Raw genomic sequence first — 23,885 nt, forward strand, 5'->3', positions numbered from 1 at the left:
ACTGTTCATCCAAACCCCCCAGCAACGCTCACTGTTCATCCAGAGGTAGCATCGATCGGCTTCAGTTAGCAGCAGTAGCGAAGTAATCGCTCGATCGAGTTCAGTTAACAGCCATCGATCGATCGCTCGGGTTCAGTAACGCGTAGCCTGCAGTGCAATCGCTCGGGTTCAGTTAGAGCCCAACGCCTCGCACACACGCGCGTACGTACGAGAGAAATGTGCATCGCTCGGCCGCCGACCACCCACTATTACCGGGGACTCCCCGATATTTTCCGCGCCCTCGCTTCTATCACGGTTTTTTTTTCCGTCATGGACGGCCCAAAGAATGTCATGCAGCCGCGTCTCCGGCCCGCCCAGGACGAAAAGCCCATTTTCTGTCATGATTTTTTGTCATAGAAGTAGGACCCCACCACATCTATGATGATACCGGGTTTTGTCACAATTATCGTCATAGAAGTGTCATAAGTATGACAGAAAAAAAATTCGTTCGGCCCAAAAAATTTCATATACCGGGTTTTGTCACACTTGTAATCTAGTGCATACAATATCCTTCTCTGCATAATATTGTGCAACATAAGGAAGCTTATGTGGCTATAGTATTGCACTCGGTCCCACTGAATATCCAGTTTAGAAGGTCTCTAGTAGGAGAAGATGGGATAGTTGGTTACATCTCGTGCGGACGTTGATGGATGTTCACCTCTTGGATGAGCCATACATGATTCACTGGAAACTATCAGTCAATGGGATATTATCTGTCAGTTCTATGTATCTAGTCTTAATAAACTCTGGTCCAATTCCGAAATCTAGTCGTATTTGGAAGATTAAAGTCTCTTTGAGAATCAAGATATTCATGTATTTTGTTCACAAGGAAGTGATTCTTACAAAGGATAGCTTAACAAGCGAAGATGGGAGGGTAGTAAGCGATGTTACTTTTGTGATCAAGATGAGACTATAAAACACCTCTTTCCTAAATGTCCGCTTGCCAAACTCTTATGACGTACGCTTTACGTAGCCTTCAATGTTAACCCTCTGTCTAGTATTAGCACATTATTTAGATCGTGGCTAGATGGAGTGGAGCCTAGTATTGCAGGACATATTCGGATAGGAGTATGTGCATTACTATGGGCGATATGGAACTGCTGAAACGGTATGATTTTTAACATGCAACATCTTCCCAAAAAAATTGTTGGTCATAACAGAGCCACGTTTTGGATCCGTACATGGTCCTTACTCAGCCATACGGAATCCAAGGAGCATATGGCTGTTGGACGCAACCGTTGAGAGATGGTAGCATGGATTATCTACAGCCGGTTTGGATGGTGGTCCAATAATAGACTAGGTGTATAGTCATCTAGTACTATTTTCACTGGTTGTGGCACATTTATCCATCATCTTTTATCATACTTTGGCTCTCTTGATAGCGGCTTTTGTATCACAGACTTTTTGTGCGGCATTTTAGATTAATAATATGGCTGCATGCATCAGTCACATGCAGAGGCTGGGATTTTTCCTCCTTTTCAAAACAAATTTAATTTAATACACTTCCACTCGGACATCACCCATCGTTATTGTACTAAGAGCATCTACAACTGTGATGGGAAAATCCGGCCCCTCAAATACCCGTGGACGCACCCGGGCGCATTCGCGGACACTGACCGGTCACGCCTCAAATAATGATATCCACATCCGGACACCTCAATTATCATATCCCAAATCCATACAAACTCATGCAACTACGTCGATGCATACACATCGTCCAGCTACTCCATCACTACTAACTATACATGCCATGGGACTACCAAAATTTGGCATGTTTGGCTATGGGTGGAGATCATCCACGGCTGCCCATGCCCTTCCCGGCGCCCTTGCCGTCCTTCTCGTGGAAGTACTGGTCGAAGACGTGGTAGGGATCGAGCCAGATCTTCTCGTCGCTGGACCTGTCCCCGTCGTTGATGTCGTCCGTCTCCTACTTTGGTGGCAGTCCGGCCATGGCATAGACCGCCCGATCTGCTCTCGGGCGAGGGCTCGCGTGTTCCTCCGCTGCCGTTTCTTCACAATGCGGGCGCATATGGCTTCCTCCTCTATGGCTGCCCGTGTCGCCGCATCGGCCGCCTCCGCTACCACCATTTGCACCGTGATATGAGCCTCGGCGGCCCTTATCCTCTCCTTCCCACGGCGGGCTGCCCGTTCCCGGTGGGACTCATAGTCTGCCCGACCGATGATCGGGAAGGAGATATTTTCCGGCTGCCGGGACCACGATGATCTAGCCCAGAGGACCCGCGCACCCGTTGAGCGATGCTATGGAGTCGCACCAGACATATTCGTCCGTCGCTTGGGCGCTGTCCTCTTGGGAGCGGCGGAGTGCAATGCGCCTCCTCCAACCCGCACGGGATGACACCCCAATAGATGGATCTGGACTGGTCGGAGTTAGATCCGCTGCCCGCCATGCCGGAGACAGCAGGAACTCGCCGGAGGTGAGATTGGGTGGCGGGGGAGTGGAGGTCAGAGAATTGTGAAGTGGCTAGGCTTTGGTCCGACGAGCCGATGGGAGCGAATATATGTGGGGTCGGGTGGGCCAGAATGGGCCGGGTCTGACGTGGCGGGCGTGCCCGGGCGCACACAAGCGCCCCATATTTGGGTTGGATATGAGGGTTTTCGGTCAGCCCGCACGTTTGAGGCCCATTTGAGGCGCCCGTCCGGGTCAAAATTTGAGGAGGGTTTGGAGCGCCCGGCTGTAGATGCTCTAATAATGCTACATGGTTTGTTTTGGTTGAAATGCAGCCCTCTCTTTGCCCTGATTAAAAATGCATTGCGAATGGAAGTAGTATGGAAAATGATCTACGTGTCATTCCATAGTTTTATCCAAGGAGAAACAATTTTCAGGTGCAAATAAGTCCAATGCCAATCTGCTTTATTTCTGAAACAATTTAATTTCAATCATCTAATTAACTCTGATGTCGGTACCATCCTAAACAGATGATGCAATCGATTTTTCTTAAAGCCGATTTGACAATTATCCTCTAATGTACTTTCAGCAGGTAAAGAGAGTGTTCCAGATTAACATTTAGGGAAACATAGCCATCACATACATTGCTGACGGATAACATAAATCTAATTTGGTGATTGCTTATTTTTCTTCGCACAAGAATAAAACGGCGTCGTCGAGCTAGTATAAGTCTACAGTAATTTCACTCATCTTGGGTACAACAAGCTACTTGTCAATCAAACAAGCAATGTACCATCTACAATTTCACGTCGACACCCGTACCTACGTAGCCATCTAAAGATATTCCTACGTACGAACCTAACAAGTCCAATCCTTTCGTCCACAGCAAACATGTCCATTTTGTCGGTCTCTAGGTTGTGTTTTTCAAACTTAGCACCAGTTGCCTCGCAGGGGAAGTTCAAACTCCAGAGAACTCTCAGGTAGCATCAACAACGACAAATATAACTAAAGTCCGCAAATTTTCTTCCCGCATGCAGTTTAATGCTCGACAAGTGGTTCTTCTCTTCATTGTACTAAACTTTTTAATATTAAAATTTTCTAAATATTTATACCAAACTTTTTTACTTCGTCAAAATTCATTTTACTATCAAATGCATATTGTTTTTAGCAAAACAGACTTTAATATACTATTGTAGATACTAATTTTTGGTATATAGTTCAAGAACAACAATGATTTCAATAACTTCTTAAATATTCTTGTTTACTAACAGATACTTCAACAACTATCATAGATACTAATTTGTTGGTACACTTTGCAGGTGACGGGCCAAACACAATTGGTTGTTTCTTGTTGCAACAAAATTATCCTTCATTTCTAAATTTATAATTGCAAATGCCTTTTCTAGTGCTAAAATGAAACTATATATTGTCAAAAAAAATATCTGTTAAATTTAAGATTTTTTTAAAAACATTTTTGTATAATGTATTTCACTATAAATATAAGCAACCCTATATTATCAAATTACTCCACAAATTAATGCATGCCCCTTTATTTATAGTTTTTATACTCTTTTTCTCCATAGTATCTATAAATATCTACACTACTTGTTAGAGTATTTTGGAGTGTATGAATTTAGCAAAACATGCATTGGGTTTGTAGAGTACATGACTGTGACTTTATCTTTTTAATAGCTAATTCAAAATTGTATGAAGTGTCATTAGTAGTTTGTCCTAAAGTCCCATTATTTCCTCTCGCTTTATGGTTATGCTTGATGCCAAGTTGTAAGGAAAGCTAGGATCATAAGACCTAATTTGGCTGCATCGTATTTTTATGACCGTGGTAATGTGAAACCTCGGCATTCCAATGCCCGACCAATGGATACTCTAGTTTATTAGAAAAAACCTAAATTTCTAAGTTTGTTTTAGAAAAAAGGGATCCAAACCTCATTTTAAAATAGTATGAAATAATAAACTATTGGAGATACTATGGTTTATAAAACTGTGGCATTTGTGATGCCAAACACATCAAAGTTTTTAAAGCTACGGTTTCTAAAAAAAACCACGGTATTAATACGAAAAACTCTAAAAAATACTTATCTACCAAACACAACATAAGTGGATTTTGGTGTAAATGACAAATGCTTAGGGGACAAATGACGTTTAGAAGTCTTATGAACATGTTCCCATGGTTGAAAAGAAAAGATGGACGGGGACCTTCCAAGCAAAAAAAATTCATATGTTTCGATCTATGCATTTTATCTTATGTTGCTGGTAGGAAATCCGGACTATCAAAAGGGGTATACGTGATGAACTTCGGTGTGGCAGACAATCAATTTTTAGATCATACACTCAGATCTTATCTGTGGGAGAAAACCCCAAGCGATAGCTAAGTGTGAAGCCTCTAGATTTACCCAGTTTTGCTCTATGTGAGGCCCCGGAGTCTGAATGATATTCCGGATGCTTCAAGGAGCTACTGGATTCGCTCAGAGGCTCGAATGGATTCATGCATGGGGGTTTGGAGGTTTCGGACCAGCTCGCATATAAAGCATAACAATTGAATTTTGATGGGGCCTATAAAAAGCTCACTCCCTTCTTCCCCGAAGGGTCACAAGTCTAAACAGCAAGAACACTCTCTCTTCCACCACCCTTGACTTTTGAAAGCTCAAGAAGCCCCCCTATTGCTCTAAAGCCTTCGTGACTTTGATTTGACCATGTTTGTTGAAATTTCTGTGAACCAAACATCAAAGTTAACATAATCGATATGTTTACCTATTCTCCGTTTTGTACATGCATTCCTAGAATATTGAGAATTACCAAAGTGCTATTGCACTATCAGGAAATGAGAACTCGGTTATTAAGTAATCACAAAAAAAGTACCGCCACGCATGGGTGAGTGTTCGATCATGTCGAACTTGTAAACAGAAGTTTCGATGTTAATGATATTTTTAGTTGAGAACCACCTCTTAGTAGGGTAACTACAAATAAGATGTACTCTCATGGTGGTTGTTCCTCTCCTCGCGTATTCTAGTGCTTATGTCATCTCCCTCCTCCTACCTTGTCTCTGCCTTTGTCACATTTCGGCTGTTGCAGCCTTTTGCACCGTGGCTGAAATTTACATGAGTGTGCACTCTCGGCTTTAACGTAGGAATTCAGTGAGGTTCGTGAATTTATACACAGTCCATGTCTTTCTAGCTATGGTTCGGTGGTGCACTCGTGAGGGTTTATTGTTTATGTGTATCTTTGATGTAATCACACACACACACAAAAGCTTACCACATGTTCTTTTTGATACATCATGCATGCAAGATTTGTGTTCTCTAAATGATGGGTTCGGCATATAAGGATTGTTCGTTCGTCGACAAGTGCATCAAATAGAAATGTGTTGCGATAGTCGATAAAGAATATCCCTCGACCGTCATCAATCTTGGCACTTGTCCAGAACACAATGGAATACTGATTGGTTTTGCGACTTTGACAAGTACGAAAATGTAGGAATGGAGAGAGCTATGATACTCAAGTTGGACGGATCCTATGGTAGCACGCCAGTTTTTCTAGATTACAAGTGTTCTACATCCTACCTAGGTTACAATGAAGTACGATGTTGTCTGAAAGTGCCGCTAGCTATATGCATTTGCACTTGCACTACTAGTGGTTAATAGTTTTGATTCGGCAAACAAAAAATAACGGAGTATTAGCTGATAGTTTTTGGTGTGATTCTTTGGAGTAATATAGTTTTAACGCGAGATACCAAAAGTCCAAGGGGAAGAGACGGGAGCGAGAAAGGACGGACGGTTCCAAAAATGTGCGGACCGGATAAACCTGCCGTGGTTCTTCATGTAGGAGTACTCGTCAGGTAATCCATGCCATTCCACGCGCAGGCGCCCAGGTTCACCGGCCGACTCCATCCACGGGCAGAGGAGCCCGGGCCCACACGGCTCTTAATTTCAAAGTGGAAGATGTTCTTGAAGAAGAGTATAGGGACCGGCGAAGTGTCAGTCGACTGAATTCCCGATTTGGATCAGTCGACCATTCTCCGCCCTTGATCTCCGATCTAACGGCTGCCAAGGCGTCTTCAACCTACAAACGTTTCCTTCCTCCGGACACGAGTTAGTGCCGCCCCGCCCCACCCGGCCCTCCACGAACCATCCCTCTAGCACACACCCCCCCCCCCCCCCCTCCCCCACGCCGAGTTTTTTCTCCGACGATTCATAAAATTTCATGGAGCGGGTGGAGTGCCGAACAGCTCCTTCGTCGACCGTTAACAAACCTTAGCATTCCATCTCTGCACGTTGAAAACCGAAACATACTCCTGCTAATATCAGGGTTCAGTCAACAGACATAACAGTGAGGGGACCGGGTAGCTCCTGCACGTCCTGCACGTTGAAAATCGGAACATAGGAGTAGATCAGGATTCAGAGATCAGAGTCAGGGGACGGGCCGGCTTGCCCACCAGCAGTTAACTCGGCAACAATGTCCGTGGTTGGAACGCTGGAGATCCATCGCCACGGCACATGACAGATGACACGCATTGACACGGTCGTGTGCAAGTTGCATCGGTCGATCAGATTAGCACGAGAGTGAACGCGCCGACGACTACGAAGATCACAATAGCACGAGGGTGAACCAGGATACTGCTCGCAACCTGACCACAATTATGACGAGTCAAACTTCCATCGCGTTGCAAGTCCCGGCCGCCATGCCTCCGTGGGTTCATCTGTCAAACTTCTACGCGGTTTCTACTAGCTTTAGCTGCCCGGATCAAGAAGCAACCCAGCCAGTTGGTAGGTTTTACTTTGCCCTTGTCCACGTACGTACGTCAGAGGATAAGCACGTACATACGTCAGCAAGTTGGGGTATATTTTGTTGGGTCTCGGGGCGCACGAATTAAAGAATCGCCATAAGAAAATTGGACGTATATACGTCAGAGGATAAGCACGTACACATGTGGATGTACATATGTTGGGAGAGCCATTGGGTGGGGTCGACAGTCGTCAAGCTTGACAGCTAGGCCAGCCCATGTTGTTCGAAGGGAGAGAGGGGTTTGGTGGATTAATTCGTTGTATTGCTTAAGCCTCGTGGCATATATATATAGGAGTACAATGATCAATTTGGAGTACAAGACAAGTCGGAACAAATCCTAGTCTATCTCGTCTTTCCTAATAATCAATATACTCAACATCCCCCGCAGTCACAACGGTAACGACACAAACGATGAGACTCGAGAAGAATCCGAAGGCAAGCTTGACGGACCCCCCCCCCTCCCCCACAGTCGTAACATTGGGTGGTGTAGCCGTGGTCGAGGTAGCCGTGCGAAGAATGTCGTGGTCGATGTCGAGTTGGGGTAGCCGGTGTCGAGGATGTCGCCGTGGAGCCGCGGGCGCAAGAGGGCGCCGAGTTAGCATGGGCGCAGTGTTGTCAAAGTAGTGGTGCGCCGAGAAGAAGTTGTTGTTGACGAGGCGTCACGCGGGGTTTGCCAAACCTAGGGACACGTCGTAGACGAAGGCATGCGTCGGTGTTGCCAGCACCGGGCATGCGTAGACGGATGAAGATGAAGCTGACGAAGTGCCGCACCAGACATGCCAGGCCCGGGGACACATCGTGGACGAAGGCACGCTTCGGTGTTGCCAGCACCGGACATGCGTAGACTGGGACCTGCACGAGCTATACGCCATGTCGAAGAATCGGAGAGGCTAGCAGAGAAGGACACGACGACGGTTGCGGCGCCAATTGGCGCGGGGCCAATGTCACCCGCGGTTGTCAGAGTAGACGAAGTGGTCGGGGTAGATGACGGCGACGCTGGCGACGGGCTGGTGCTGGACGAAGATGAAGGAGGTGGACGGGCGGCAGCGGCTATGGGGGTAGCGGCGGCGGCGGCCAAAGAAGAGCTAGCGGCCTAACGGCGGCGGCGGCTAGGTTAAGAGCACGACGGCGGTGCTCGAAGTAGGCGAACAACCCTGACAGCATGACGAAGACCGGCGCGGACAGTGCCGTTCCCGCGCCAAGGGAGACGACGCGGTGTATACCACGGGAGGTGGACGCGCGGTGACGGCGTACTGTACTGCGGGCCGCGAAGCTACAGCCCGAAGGGCGACGCAGTGGCGGCGGGCAGGTTGGGGCGACGGCGGGGACCGCGGGCCGCGGAGCTATCGCCCGAAGGGATGGCGCAGTGGCGAAACTCGGGTCACTGCAACCGCGGGAACGGTCTCGCGACGGCGGCGTGGACTGCGTGCCACGCGCGCTACGGCCGACGGGGCAACTAATCGGCGGCGTGAGGGTCGGTGCAACAGCGGGAACGGTCTCAAGACGGCGGCGTGGACCGCGTGCCGCGCGCGCTGCGGCCCGTCGGGCGACGCAGTGGCCGCGCGAGGGTCGGTGCAGACACGGGACGGCCTGGAGCGGACAGCCTCGGGGCGGCGGGGGACTGCGGGCCGCGACACTACGACCGGAAGGGGCGGCACAGCGGTGACGCGGGTCGGTGCAGCCGGGAGAAGAACCACGGGGCGGCGGCGCTGCGGCGCGACGAGGCGACGCAGTGGCAGCCCGTTGCTTGATCGGTAGAGGGGCGCGCTGAACACGGGACGGTATTCACGGGGCCTGCGGAGGCGGGCGCAACCGACGGACCAGGTCGGTCGCACGGCGTAGCTGAGGTGGATCGCGGCGGCGGGCGAGTGAACAATCCGATTGCGCGCGAGGTCGGGGATGCCGCTCGGTGGAAGCTGGGTGCCGGCGGAGTCCGCCGTGAAGCCGGCGACGATGGACGGCGTGGGGCGACGTGCGGACGAACGCGTCAGCACCAGCACCCGGGCCGCCAAAGCAGCCTCGACGCCCGGGCAGCGAGGCCCGAGCGACCAACGGAGCAGCGACGCCCGAGCTCGAGGCAGCCGACAGGCCCGACGCAGCCGGGGACGAGGGCGGTGAGGCAACCCGCAGGGCCACCGTGCAGACGCGGCGGAGGCGGGTGGCGTGAATCAATTGGCGGGCTGGCGCGCGAGCGGCGGCTATGATTGGCCGCCGCATGGCGCGAGGCCGCCGGGTGGAGGCGATGCAGGTGTCCCGGTCAGAGAGGGCGGAGAGGCCGGCGTAGATCGTCGGGCGGGCCGGCGCACAGACGACGGCCGTGAGGGGCCACCTGTCGCGCGAGGCCGCCGTGTCGGTGAAGAAGCCGACCGGTCGCGACGGTGTTGGAGTAGAGACGCACGGGGGTCGACGGCGGCGGCGGGCGACGCAAACCGATCAAGCATAGATCGGTAAACCAAAAAGAAAATACCAATCAAGATGGCTGGCGGGAGAGAGAAAAACCCGAAGCAAGGGCTGGGGAAAAGACTCTCTAGGGCAGCCGGTCAACACGACCGGCGGACGAACCCTAGGTACGGGCGGCGGTCATGGAGGTCGACCGCCCCGGGGACGGCGCGCGGGTGCAGAGGCGGCGGCGGCTAGGGTTTAGAACCCGGAAACTGATACCATGTTGAAAGTGAGAGAGGGGTTTGATGGAATAATTTGTTGTATTGCTTAAGCCTTGTGGACATATATATAGAGGAGTATAATGATCAACTTGAAGTATAGGACAAGTCAGAACAAATCCTACTTGATCTCATCTTTCCTAATAATAAATATACTCAACACATGTTAGCACATGAGAGCAGATCACAACCTAGTCAAATGCTTAATTAATTCAATACACTCCCTGTCGATTAGTTTTTGGAGTGCGTAAAACATATGATTTGGTTGGAAGAAAATGCAGCCGACCCATCTGTCAGACTGTCTTTCTGACAGAGGGTTGAATGTTTCACGGGGAAGAACATGGTGCGCGTCATCCCATGTTTTATCCAAGGAGAAACGAGAAACCTATATGCCGAAAGTCCTATTCTGAGCTCGAGCTTAAATGGACCATTTATCGCAGTCGTTGTCTGTCGCTAGACCAGGGCCTACTCACCTGTCTCATTTATTTCGACGTCCACCGTCGAGCTTGAGGTGGCTCAGATGGACATTAGCGTCGTGGGCCACGGCTCAGCTGTTACCCACCAAACGGTGACGTCCAACCAACGTTATTTTAATATTCCCACCATTTCACAATGTAGTGCGCCCGTGCTTTCCGAGATTCAATTTTGATTGTAAATTTGATTAACGAGACCGACTGCGGCGGGAGCAAAAATCATATCACTGAATTCATACCGAAAATACGAATTCATTGGTATATTTTTTGCTCCCACCGCAGTCGGTCTCGTTGGTTAAATTTATGATCAAACTTGAATCTCGGGAAGCGCGGACACACTACATTGCGGAATGAAGGAAGTATGGTGCACTGCAACGACCGCACTACCCTTGCGCTAGAAGAATCCTCTACGCCGCGCTCCTCTAATATTGGTCTGAAGAATCAGATCGGCGACCATGGCTACACTTCTTCTTCCTCATAACCTGAGGAAGTGCTGCCACTAATGCCTTGCCCCAACTGCCGCAACAAGGCGGTCACCTTCACCTCCCGCGCCGGAGCTCGCTTCTACAAGTCCATCAGGGAAGATGTAACTGCCCATCTGCCATGAGAAAAATAAATATTGTTAGTGCTCGGATCCCTCCTCCAGGTCTGAATATGAATCAATGCAGGCTGGGCTATGCAAGTTCATGAGATCCACCGACACATACCTGCCGGAGCTGACTCGGCATGGCTTTTCCCAGACGTACCTGTTGCAACACTCCATTGCTGCGCACCCATCAGGTCCCCTTCAGCAGACATGTAGGCGAGACCACATCTTCGACAACGACGGCCAGGCCGAGATTCAACCAACCCATGTATGCAGCCAGCCACAGGTGGAGCAGCCGAACCCGCCCCCCTGCCGCGGCACGCCTCATTGCTGCTCCACCGACAGCTAGCGCATGGAGCTGCTCTTGGCCAGAACCAACTTCATCCTCGTCGTTGCCATGTTGTTCCTAATCTTCCAGCCATTCTATTCTGCTCGTAGCAGCTTTATCAGAGCAGGGCATCCGAACGACATGACCTTGTGTTCTCAACACCAACTTTGCCCTACAGAATGTTTCCGAAATTCAGTCAATTTACAATTCTTCTGCACCATTATTAGTCCCACAGATAAGAAAAAATTTCATCCTCATCGAGCACCCGCAAACTATTTCCTGCATGCATTTCGTCCTCTCACATTCAGCCGGCTCTTCCCATATTGAATGCCAAAGCACTTCTCCCATGAATACAATTGTAAAAGTCGTACGCCTCCCCAACTGAGTCAAACACTGTGCCAATAGTTGGTCTAACCACATTGTCAGTTGGGTTCTCAGCATAGCTCCGAACATCCTTCTCAAACGCACTGACACGGTTTGGGCAAGGCGGTCTGCTCAGTACAGCAATATCGATCTTCAGCCGGCAAAACACAACCATGTATAAACTTAAATATCCAAGATTAAACAATCATTTCTTTCAACTGAAAAAAATTCAACTGAACCCCTATTCATTCTACTGGCTTCAGCAAAACAGGAAATCAAGTGTCTGCTTGTTCCAATGGTAGGATTTTCATCCTCTTAAAATATTTACAGGCAAATAGATTGCCTCCAGCGGCAACACTAAATCAAAGCAACAGCAAACATGTCTTCTTGTTCCAATGACAGGATGTTTATCCTCGCAAGCCGCTCGCACACAACCATGATTTAAGTACCCAGAGTTCCAGCAAAACTGAATAATGCAAGTGGATTGCTTGCAGTGGCAACACTAAAATTTCTTGTTCTATTTGCAGGATTTTAGCCTCACAAGCTCTTCAGGGCCAGCCCTGAATTTAACTGCCTAGAGATCCAGCAAAGTACATTTTTTTGGTAACCACAGGAGGCCATGTCAATGGCCTTCGACACATCCATATATAAACTTAAATAAGCAGGAATCAAGAAACATTTCATTTAACTGAAAACAAGAAATTCAACTAAACCCCTACTCATCCTACTGGCTCACCAAAACAAGAAATCAAGTGCCTGCTTGTTCTAATGGTAGGATTTCATCCTCATAAATTATTCATAGGCAAGTAGATCACCTGCAACAGCGGCAACACTAAAATAAAGCAACTGCAAGCATGACTTCTTGTTCCAATGGCAGGATTTTTATCCTCACATTTATTTGCAGTAAGCCATGATTTTAAGTACCTAGAGGTCCAGGAAAACTGAATAATGCCAAGCAGATTGCTTGCAGTGGCAACACTTAAATGTCTTCTTGTTCCAGTTCACAGCAAGCCCTGAATTTAACTGCCCAGAATTCCAGGAAAACTGAATAATGCAAGAAAATTTATTTGGTAACTGATACATCCATTTTGCATCATGCTTTTATATCGATATTTATTGCATTATGGGCTGTTATTACACATTATGTCACAATACTTATGTCTTTTCTCTCTTATTTTACAAGGTTTACATGAAGAGGGAGAATGCCGGCAGCTGGAATTCTGGGCTGGAAAAGGAGCAAATATTAGAGACCTATTCTGCACAACTCCAAAAGTCCTGAAACTTCACGGAGGCACTTTTTGGAATTAATAAAAAATACTGGTTAAGGAATCAACCGAAGGGGGCCCACACCCTGGCCACGACGGTGGGGGCGCCCCCTACCCCCCTGGGCGCGCCCCCCTGTCTCGTGGGGCCCCTGGCAGGCCTCTGGTGCCCATCTTTTGCCATATGAAGTCTTTCGCCCTGGAAAAAATAAGGAGGAAGCTTTCGGGACGAAGCGCCGCCGCCACGAGGCGGAACCTTGGCGGAATCAATCTAGGGCTCCGGCGGAGCTGTTCTGCCGAGGAAACATCCCTCCGAGAGAGGGAAATCGTCACCATCGTCATCACCATCGATCCTCTCATCGGGAGGGGGTCAATCTCCATCAAAATCTTCACCAACACCATCTCCTCTCAAACCCTAGTTCATCTCTTGTATCCGATCTTTGTCTCAAAACCTCAGATTGGTACCTGTGGGTTGCTAGTAGTGTTGATTACTCCTTGTAGTTGATGCTAGTTTGTTTATTCGGTGGAAGATCATATGTTCAGATCCTTTATGCATATTAATACCCCTCTGATTATGAACATGAATATGATTTGTGAGTAGTTACGTTTGTTCCTGAGGACATGGGAGAAGTCTTGTTATAAGTAGTCATGTGAATTTGGTATTCGTTCGATATTTTGATGAGATATATGTTGTCTTTCCTCTAGTGGTGTTATGTGAACGTCGACTACATGACACTTCACCATTGTTTGGGCCTAGGGGAAGGCATTGGGAAATAATAAGTAGATGATGGGTTGTTAGAGTGACAGAAGCTTAAACCCTAGTTTATGCGTTCCTTCATAAGGGGCTGATTTGGATCCACATGTTTCATGTTATGGTTAGGTTTACCTTAATACTTATTTTGTAGTTGCGGATGCTTGCAATAGGGGTTAATCATAAGTGGGATGCTTGTCCAAGGAAGGGAAGCACCCAAGCACCGGTCCACCCACATATCAAATTATCAAGGTAACGAACGCGAATCATATGAGCATGATGAAAACTAGCTTGACAATAATTCTCATGTGTCATCGGGAGCGCTTTTCCTTATATAAGAGTTTGTCCAGGCTTGTCCTTTGCTACAAAAAGGATTGGGCCACCTTGCTGCACCTTGTGTACTTTTATTGCTTGTTACCCGTTACAAATTACCTTATCACAAAACTATCTTTTACCGATAATTTCAGTGCTTGCGGAGAATACCTTAGTGAAAACCGCTTGTCATTTCCTTCTGCTCCTCGTTGGGTTCGACACTCTTACTTATCGAAAGGACTACAATAGATCCCCTATACTTGTGGGTCATCAAGACTCTTTTCTGGCACCGTTGCCGGGGAGTGAAGCGCCTTTGGTAGGTGGAATTCGGTAAGGAAAATTTTATATAGTGTGCTGAAATTTACTGTCACTTGTTACTATGGAAAATAATCCTTTGAGGGGCTTGTTCGGGGTATCTTCACCCCAACCAGTAGAGCAAAGAGTTGCTCCTCAACCTACTGAACCTACTGAAAATGTTTACTTTGAAATTCCTTCGGGTATGATAGAGAAACTGCTAGCTAATCCTTTTACAGGAGATGGAAGATTACATCCCGATATGCACCTAATCTATGAGGATGAAGTTTGTGGATTATTTAAACTTGCAGGTATGCCCGAGGATGTTATCAAGAAGAAGGTCTTCCCTTTATCTTTGAAGGGAAAGGCATTGACATGGTTTAGACTATGCGATGATATGGGATCATGGAACCACAACCGATTGAAATTGGAATTTCATCAGAAGTTTTATCCTATGCATCAGGTTCATCGTGATCGTAATTATATATATAATTTTTGGCCTCGCGAAGGATAAAGTATCGCTCAAGCTTGGGGAAGGCTTAAGTCAATGTTATATTCATGCCCCAATCATGAGCTCTCAAGAGAAATTATTATTCAAAAAATTTATGCTCGGCTTTCTCTCAATAATCGCTCCATGCTCGATACTTCTTGTACTGGTTCTTTTATGATGAAGACTATTAAGTTCAAATGGGATTTATTGGAAAGAATTAAACGCAACTCTGAAGATTGGGATCTCGATGAAGGTAAGGAGTCAGGTATAACACCTAAGTTCGATTGTGTTAAATCTTTTATGGATACCGATGCTTTTCGTGAATTTAGCACTAAATATGGACTTGACTCTGAGATAGTAGCTTCTTTCTGTGAATCATTTGCTACTCATGTTGATCTCCCTAAGGAGAAGTGGTTTAAATATCATCCTCCCATTGAAGTAAAAGTAGTAGAACCTTTTAAAGTTGAAGAAAAGACTATCACTTATAATGTTGATCCTATTGTTCCTACCGCTTATATTGAGAAACCACCTTTCCCGGTTAGAATAAAGGATCATGCTAAAGCTTCAACTGTGTTTCGTAAGAGTAAAGCTAGAACACCTACACCCTCTGAGCAAATTAAAGTTGAACCTAGTATTCCTTTGGTTAAGGATCTCTTGCTCGATAATATTGATGGGCATGTTATTTACTTCTGTGATGAAGCTGCTAGAATTGCTAGACCCGATACTAAAGGTAAACATAGACCTGTTGTTGGCATGCATGTTGTTTCTGTTAAAATAGGAGATCATTGTTATCATGGCTTATGTGATATGGGATCTAGTGTGAGTGCAATACCTCATTCCTTGTACAAAGAAATTATGCATGATATTGCACCTGCTGAAATAGAAGGTATTGATGTTACTATTAAACTTGCCAATATAGGTACTATTTCACCAATTGGGATTGTTAGAGATGTTGAAGTCTTGTGTGGGAAAGTTAAATATTCTACTGATTTTCTTGTTCTTGGTTCCCCACAAGATGACTTTTGTCCCATTATATTTGGTAGACCCTTCTTGAATACTATTAATGCTAGGATAGACTGCAAAAAGGATATTGTTACTGTTGGTTTAGGGGATATTTCTCATGATTTTAATTTTGCTAAATTTCGTAGACAACCCCATGATAAAGAATTGCCTAGTAAAGATGAAACTATTGGTCTTGCTTCTATCACAGGTACAGCGACGTCCTAAACAAACGGTTTAAAACCCCTTTCCGCGACGGCATTTCGAACCGTAGCCAAGTGAGTGTGGGCGATAGGGGGGTCCTTTCCACACAACCCAGAAATCGTCGGGGATAGGCCCCCGTGGGACCCAGGCTGGGGCCGTGTGCGATTGGGTGAGGCATGTAAACCCAATCATTTCCGTAGGTATGTACATCCCACACGGTGAATCCCAGAAATCATTTCCGTAGGTATGTACATCCCACACGGTGAATCCCAGGAATCATTTTCGTAGGTATGTACATCCCACACGGTGAATCCCAGAAATCATTTCCGTAGGTATGTAGATCCCACACGGTGAATCCCAGGAATCATTTCCGTACGTATGTACATCCCACACGGTGAATCCCAGAAACCATTTCCGTAGGTATGTACATGAGTACATCCCACACAGTGAATCCCAGAAATCATTTCCATAGGTATGTACATCCCACACGGTGAATCCCAGAAAATCATTTCCGTAGGTATGTACATCCCACACAGTTCTTTGTGTGGAAACGTTTGTGCAAGGTGGCCTAACGCAAACAGTTCACTGCCGGAAGCCGTGTGTGATTGTTAGTTGATCGAACATGCCTACTTTCTAGAAACCGTGCGGGTTGTTTGAGATCATCTCCCACGGTGATGTCTGAGTAACCGTTTGCAATAGAAAACCCCAATAAGCAGTGTAATTAGCCTATTATTGATAATCCATGTACTAATCAAACTGATATTTCTTATAAAACACGCCAGATATTTCATATCCGTATAAAAGCAACCAGGATTTCATAATCGAATTACATTAGATAGCTTTGACACTCAGTTACGCCATTACACAATAGCACCAAGTTTCACATGCAGCATTAAAAACCTTTGGAAAGTAGCATCATACAGGGTAAATAGACATATGAATCTCATCTGGGAAACTGCAGAAGCGGAAGGCAAATATTGAGCCTTCAGTGATGTTGAATGTCCTTCTAACTTTAGGCCAGGGGCTATGGATAATTGCCCGCCCAACCTTCGTCCTCTTCATAGAGACTTCAATATTGTACCATGGGTGTTGAATGAATACCTTCCTTGCCGCTTGACCATGCAGGTGGTTTGAGAGGTAATCATCGGTGAACTGCTTTGAAAAGTACTGAAAACAAAGCTATGCATAAATCACTGTTGTAAATTTTGAAATGGCGCAAGGGGTAAAAACAAGGTAAAAGAGTTGGTACCATCCTATAGTTGACTGATGTCTTCTTCATTGTGCAAACAAAGATCTTGCTGTTATTCGTCGCAAGTTTCTTCATCCTAACAATCTTTTTGAGTTTCTTGACTTGACTGATATTCATGGACATCTCATTTCCCCATATGCAAAATGGGTCGAACAGTGGGTCTAAGCCTCTGACAGCAGGACCTACATGTGCAAGACCAAATTGTAGGAAACCTAAATATTAGAATGATTCCTGCAACTGCACAATAATGTGCTATTAGCCAAAGGACCCTGCTTGAACAAACCTCGATGGTAAACCACAGTGTCTCCCATTGTTTCCCTCCAACACACATAAGGAAGATCTTGATCAGGTTAACTAAGAGTTGCCATACTATCAGTAGAATATGTATTGAGTACAACCAAATTCGATTGGTGTCACATGCATAACAATACAAAATTGTACCCACAGCAAATGAAAATCAAATTGCAAAACTGAACCAAACAGTTAAATGGACAACAAACCAAATGAACAAAAATGGTTAAGTGAGCACGACATTGCAGAATAGAAACATGTACTAGAAGATAAGACAGTGAACAAAACAAAGAATGCTTGAGAACAGTACTACAAAATGTACCAATTGTTAGACCAAAGTGTCAACTGAACATTACATTTCAGAGGAGCAAACTGTTAACTAAACATCAGATTGCATATTAACATTACAGAGGACAAATCACTAGAAGGCGGTGGCCTCGAGAAAACATCACGAACTGTATTTTAAAGTAGAGAACCGCACGGCGGTGTCGATGGTGGCCTCGAAGACGAGGTGCTCCTCCAAGATCTGGCGGTCGACACGCATGTCAGCCATAGCGACCTTGTTCGCGCGTGCGGCCGCATGCTACTCAGCTCCATGTTATACTGCGTCTAAAATTGCTGTGGGCGGCGCTTAATTGGAGGAGGGGGCAGTGATTTTGGTGGAAGGTGTCGCTTCGTCAGTCGGGGCGTGTGGGACGGGAAAGGAGGAGGATGGTGTGGGTGGGGTGTGGATTACCTGACCATATCGACGAGGCCGCGCAGCAAGAAGAAGGGTCGGCGGCGAGGAGGCCGTGCAGCAAGAAGAAGGGTCGCCGGCGAGGGGGCGGCGCTGCAAGAAGAAGGGTCGTCGGCGAGGAGGCGGCGCTGCAAGAAGAAGGGTAGCCGGCAAGGAGGCGGCGCTGCAATAAGAAGGGTCGCCGGCGAGGAGGCTGAGCTGCCAGTAAGCAGCAGTGAAGGTTTGAACTTGGAAAGCAAGGAGGAACAGTGGAAATATGGCTTTTGGTAGGAGGGAGGGGGCGGGGAGATAGATATTTCCACGGTGGCAAAAAAATTCGCTCGGTGCCGCGAGAAACTGGCGCGCAAGTGTGGTTCAAGCAGGGGCGGTGGACTGTAGACGACGAAGCTTCCTGCGTAAGCTAGACAAGCTGATGCGCCAAGATATTTTATATCGCATCCCACACGATTCTTTCTAGTAAACTGTTTGTGCTATACCTGATTTTTATATTATGTTTTGAAAGACAAAATGGTGTTACGCAGGGAAAGGATGGTGTTTGAATTGCTAGAACATTTACGTATAGTGAAAATGCAACTAGTACATGAGTGTCGTGTTTAAATTTGGAATTATTCCGGGTTCGTTTGGCATTTTTATGCATTAATTGAGTTTCTGGGCATTTAATGCGCATAATTCAAATTTAAACTACAAGCACAGGCTCCAGTGCACCAAAGTTGTTTGAAAAATCACATGTGTGTCCTTGGGTGAATTTCTAGGTCCCATGCAAGAGATGGGACTGAAATTCAAACATCTGGGCGTCGTGGCTCGGCCGGAAAGATTGAGAAATTTGGTTTTTTAATTCCTGTAATTCCAAAACACGCCTGAAAATCATGAAACTTGGCATGGTCTCATGACATGGCACCAACATGCTGCAGTAATTTTTTTGGCCGAATTGGGACAAGCTTTAGTGTAGGCTTCTTGCAAACCGGAGCTTCCCTCGAGAAGGCTCGTGGTTCCGAGAGGGAACGTGTCACCTCCGTGTGCGAAACGACATACGTACACTGCCTTCTCCCGCCTTAATTTTTTTACACAGCCAGATTAGACCAAATAGAAGTACCGTGCTAAATTTTGGAATTATTCCGGGTTCGTTTGGCCTTTTTATACATTAGTTGAGTTTCTGGGCATTTAATGTGCATAATTCAAATTTGAACTACAAGCACAGGCTCCAGTGCACCAAAGTTGTTTGAACAATCACATGTGTGTCCTTGGGTGTATTTCTAGGTCCCATGCAATAGATTGGAGTGAAATTCAAACATCTGGGCGTCGTGGCTCGGCTGGAAAGATTGAGAAACTTGGATTTTTAATTCCTGTAATTCCAAAACACGCCTGAAAATCATGAAACTTGGCATGGTGTCATGACATGGCACGAACATGCTGCGGTAATTTTTTGGCCGAATTGGGACAAGCTTTGGTGTAAACTTCTTGCAAACCGGAGCTTCCCTCAAAAAGGCTCGTGGTTCCGAGAGGGAACGCGTCACCTCCGTGTGCGAAACGACATACGTACACTGCCTTCTCCCGCCTTAATTTTTTTACACGGCCAGATTAGACCAAATAGAAGTACCGTGCTAAATTTTGGAATTATTTCGGGCTCGTTTCGCCTTTATTATACATTAATTGAGTTTCTGGGCATTTAATGTGAATAATTCAAATTTGAACTACAAGCACAGGCTCCAGTGCACCAAAGTTGTTTAAAAAATCACATGTGTGTCCTCGGGTGAATTTCTAGGTCCCATGCAAAAGATTGGACTGAAATTCAAATATCTAGGCATCGTGGCTCGACTGGAAAGATTGATAAACTTGGTTTTTTAATTCTTGTAATTCCAAAACACGCCTGAAAATCATGAAACTTAGTATGGTGTCATGACATGGCACCAACATGCTGCGATAATTTTTTTGGCCGAATTGGGACAAGCTTTGGTGTAAGCTTCTTGCAAACCGGGGCTTCACTCAAGAAGGCTCATGGTTCTGAGAGGGAACGTGTCACCTCTGTGTGCGAAACGACATACGTACACTGCCTTCTCCCGCCTTAATTTTTTTTACACAGCCAGATTAGACCAAATAGGAGTACCATGCTAAATTTTGGAATTATTCCGGGCTCGTTTGGCCTTTTTATACATAATTGAGTTTCTGGGTATTTAATGTGCATAATTCAAATTTGATCTACAAGCACATGCTCCAGTGCACCAAAGTTGTTTGAAAAATCACATGTGTGTCCTTGGGTGAATTTCTAGGTCCCATGCAAGAGATGGGAGTGAAATTCAAACATCTGGGCGTCGCCTCGGCCGGAAAGATTGAGAAACTTGGTTTTTTAATTCCTCTAATTCCAAAAAACGCGTGAAAATCATGAAACTTGGCATGGTCTCATGACATGGCAACAACATGCTGTTGTAATTTTTCTGTCTGATTTGCGAAGGCGCACACATTAACAATCAACAAAGTCATTTTGAAACAAGTGCTGTCACGTTACAAATCGGAAACACAAGTATTATTGAAACCGTGGGCGTTCGACTTACCAATTACGTGCGGCCATGCATCCCTTTTTTTATTGGCTAGGAGGTGCCGTGCGGGGTAGCTATTTGATTACGGGAGGCATGCGATCAGACCCATGCGCGTGCTCATCGGGAGGAGAGCCCTTTCGGCCGCTACCCGCCGTGCACCTCCCTCCCAACATTTCCATTAATGGCGCCCGAGCACCTGTTCTACGGCGTGGCTATATGTCTCACTGGACTGAGATTTAAGAGAGAAAAATGAAAATCTGAAAAGAAAGTTTTGCACGGATCTTGATGTAAGATCCGACAGACCTATATAGCATCGACTACGACTTATAGCAAGGATGATGAATATAAGGACGATAACATTGGATAATAATTGTCTTACATATTTATAAACATAATTAAAAAAAGCCACATGCGGCAACGCCCGATATACACAAGGGCAAAAGAAGAAGGAAGACAACTAGTCTCTGCGGCGGGCGGCGACGAGCTCTTTCTTGTCCTGAAGATGTTGGTTGAGAGCATCCACGGATTCCTCCACCAGCGTTCTGTGCTCGTTGCACAGCATGGCATTCTCGTCCGTAAGTTTCTCGACGATGACGCCGGTCCTCTTCAACTAGGCAGTGGTCTGCTCCTTCTACTCCGCACTTCCGACAATCTTCGCCCTCAGCTGGTCGCGCTCGGCCCAGAGCTTCGCATTGCTCTCATTTAGTTATCGGATAACGTCGGTAGACTGTTCAAACGAGGCTTGCAGGTCATCCTGCAACCTCGCCCACCTAGAGATCTGGCCCATCTGTTTAAGGACGAGGGCACGCATGCGCCTCTAAGAGTCCTCGCCTGCCTGCGAGGCATTTTCCCAGGCCGCCGCAGTAAGGGAGGACATCTCTGCTGCATTCGCAGCGCGATGGGACATCTCTTCTGCTTCCGCGGCGCGGCCGGACTAGTCTGCTACATCGACGGCGCAGCGGGTCCTCCGTGCTGCGTCAGCGGCGCGGCGCGACCTCTCTACTGCTACGGCCGTGCGACGGGACATGTTGGCTGCTATCGCGGCGAGGCGAGACATCTCTCGTGCTCCCGCTTCCTGGCTCGCCTCTCCCTGGTGGCAATCTCTTGACCCAGAACTCACGCTGGCCATGGCAGACGCAAGGGAACGATGATGAATGACTTGTTTGTTTTTGACTTTTTGTGGATGAGGAGTTGAGGAAGAATGTGCAGTCATCTTGGAGTAGTAGTATTTATAACCGCATATTAATACGCTCCTAAGTGGGAAACCGTTTAGGTTTTGATCAATGTGAACAGGTTTGCAATTTGGAATGTGACGGGACGCATGCTTAAAATTTACTGACGGTTATAAGTGCGGCACTATTTCCGGAAGGCGTAACGTGGGCACGTATGCCTTCTCGGCCGCGTACGTGGTGTTTGCACCATAGGGTGCACCGCAATAGGCAATGTCAGCACACATCTTGTTCCAACAGCCGTGCGCGCTCGTTATTACCATTGCGCACGCTTCTCTTCATTAGAATGGGTGTGCCAGTCTAGCGCGCACACGTTGATCTATCTAACTGTTTCAGTTTGTTGTGGCTAATCGCAAACAGTTCATCCATGTGAAGTGTATGCCATCAATAGCAGACACTTTGATCTGGCTTACCCGTTTCTGTTTTGCTGCCTAATCGCAAACAGTTAATCCTTCTGAAGCGTATGCCCTCAATCACACACACCTTGATCTGGCTGACCGTTTGTTTTGTGTTGCCTAATCACAAACAGTTCATCCGTGTGAACCGTATGTTGTATATCACACACACCTTCATCTGGTTGCTCGTTTCTTTTGTGTTGCCTAATCACAAACAGTTCATCCAAGTGAACCGTATGCTCTATATCGCACACGCCTTCATCTGGCTGCCCGTTTCTTTTGTTCCTCCTCATTGCAAACAGTTCATTGAACTGAACCGTATGCCCTTCATCGCACACGCAACTAAAACCTGAACCGTGTTTGATGCATCCGTCATCGCAAACGTTTTATACATTTCTGACGGTTTTCATACAGCACCGTTTGCGATTATTGCATCGCACACAGTTTCTCGAAGGGTCTCTGATTGTAGTGTCGCGTTAGCAGCAACCTGCAGTAGTGTATTGCCGTGCCTCCTAACGATCCTTTAGAACAATATTTGTTTGACCATGAAAATGATATGTTCATGAATGAAAGAAGGGAAATAGATGAAGTATTCTTTAAACAGGGACCTTTATTGAAACACAACTTGCCTGTTGAAATCCTAGGGGATCCTCCTCCACCCAAGGGTGATCCCGTGTTTGAGCTTAAACCATTACCTGATACTCTTAAATATGCTTATCTTGATGAAAAGAAGATATTTCCTGTTATTATTATTGCTAACCTTTCAGAGCAGGAAGAAGAGAAGTTATTGAGAACTCTAAAGAAGCACCGTGCTGCTATTGGATATACTCTTGATGATCTTAAGGGCATTAGTCCCACTCTATGCCAACACAAAATAAAATTAGAGAAAGACGCTAAACCGGTTGTTGATCACCAACGACGGTTAAATCCTAAGATGAAAGAAGTGGTAAGGAAAGAAATACTAAAGCTTCTAGAGGCATGTATAATTTATCATGTTGCTGATAGTTAGTGGGTAAGTCTTGTCCATTGTGTCCCTAAGAAGGGAGGTATTACTGTTGTTCCTAATGATAAAGATGAATTGATCCCACAAAGAATTGTTACAGGTTATAGAATGGTAATTGATTTTCGCAAACTAAATAAAGCTACTAAAAAAGATCATTACCCCTTCCCTTTTATTGAACAAATGCTAGAAAGATTATCCAAACATACACATTTTTCCTTTCTAGATGGTTATTCTGGTTTCTCTCAAATACCCGTGTCAAAAGAGGATCAAGAAAAGACCACTTTTACTTGCCCTTTCGGTACCTTTGCTTATAGACGTATGCCTTTTGGTTTATGCAATGCACCTGCTACCTTTCAAAGATGTATGACTGCTATATTCCCTGACTTTTGTGAAAAGATTGTTGAGGTTTTCATGGATGATTTCTCCGTGTATGGAACTTCTTTTGATGATTGCTTAAGCAACCTTGATCAAGTTTTGCAG

The sequence above is a fragment of the Aegilops tauschii genome, chromosome 1, assembly GCF_002575655.3.
Source record: "Aegilops tauschii subsp. strangulata cultivar AL8/78 chromosome 1, Aet v6.0, whole genome shotgun sequence".
Lineage (NCBI taxonomy): Eukaryota > Viridiplantae > Streptophyta > Magnoliopsida > Poales > Poaceae > Aegilops > Aegilops tauschii.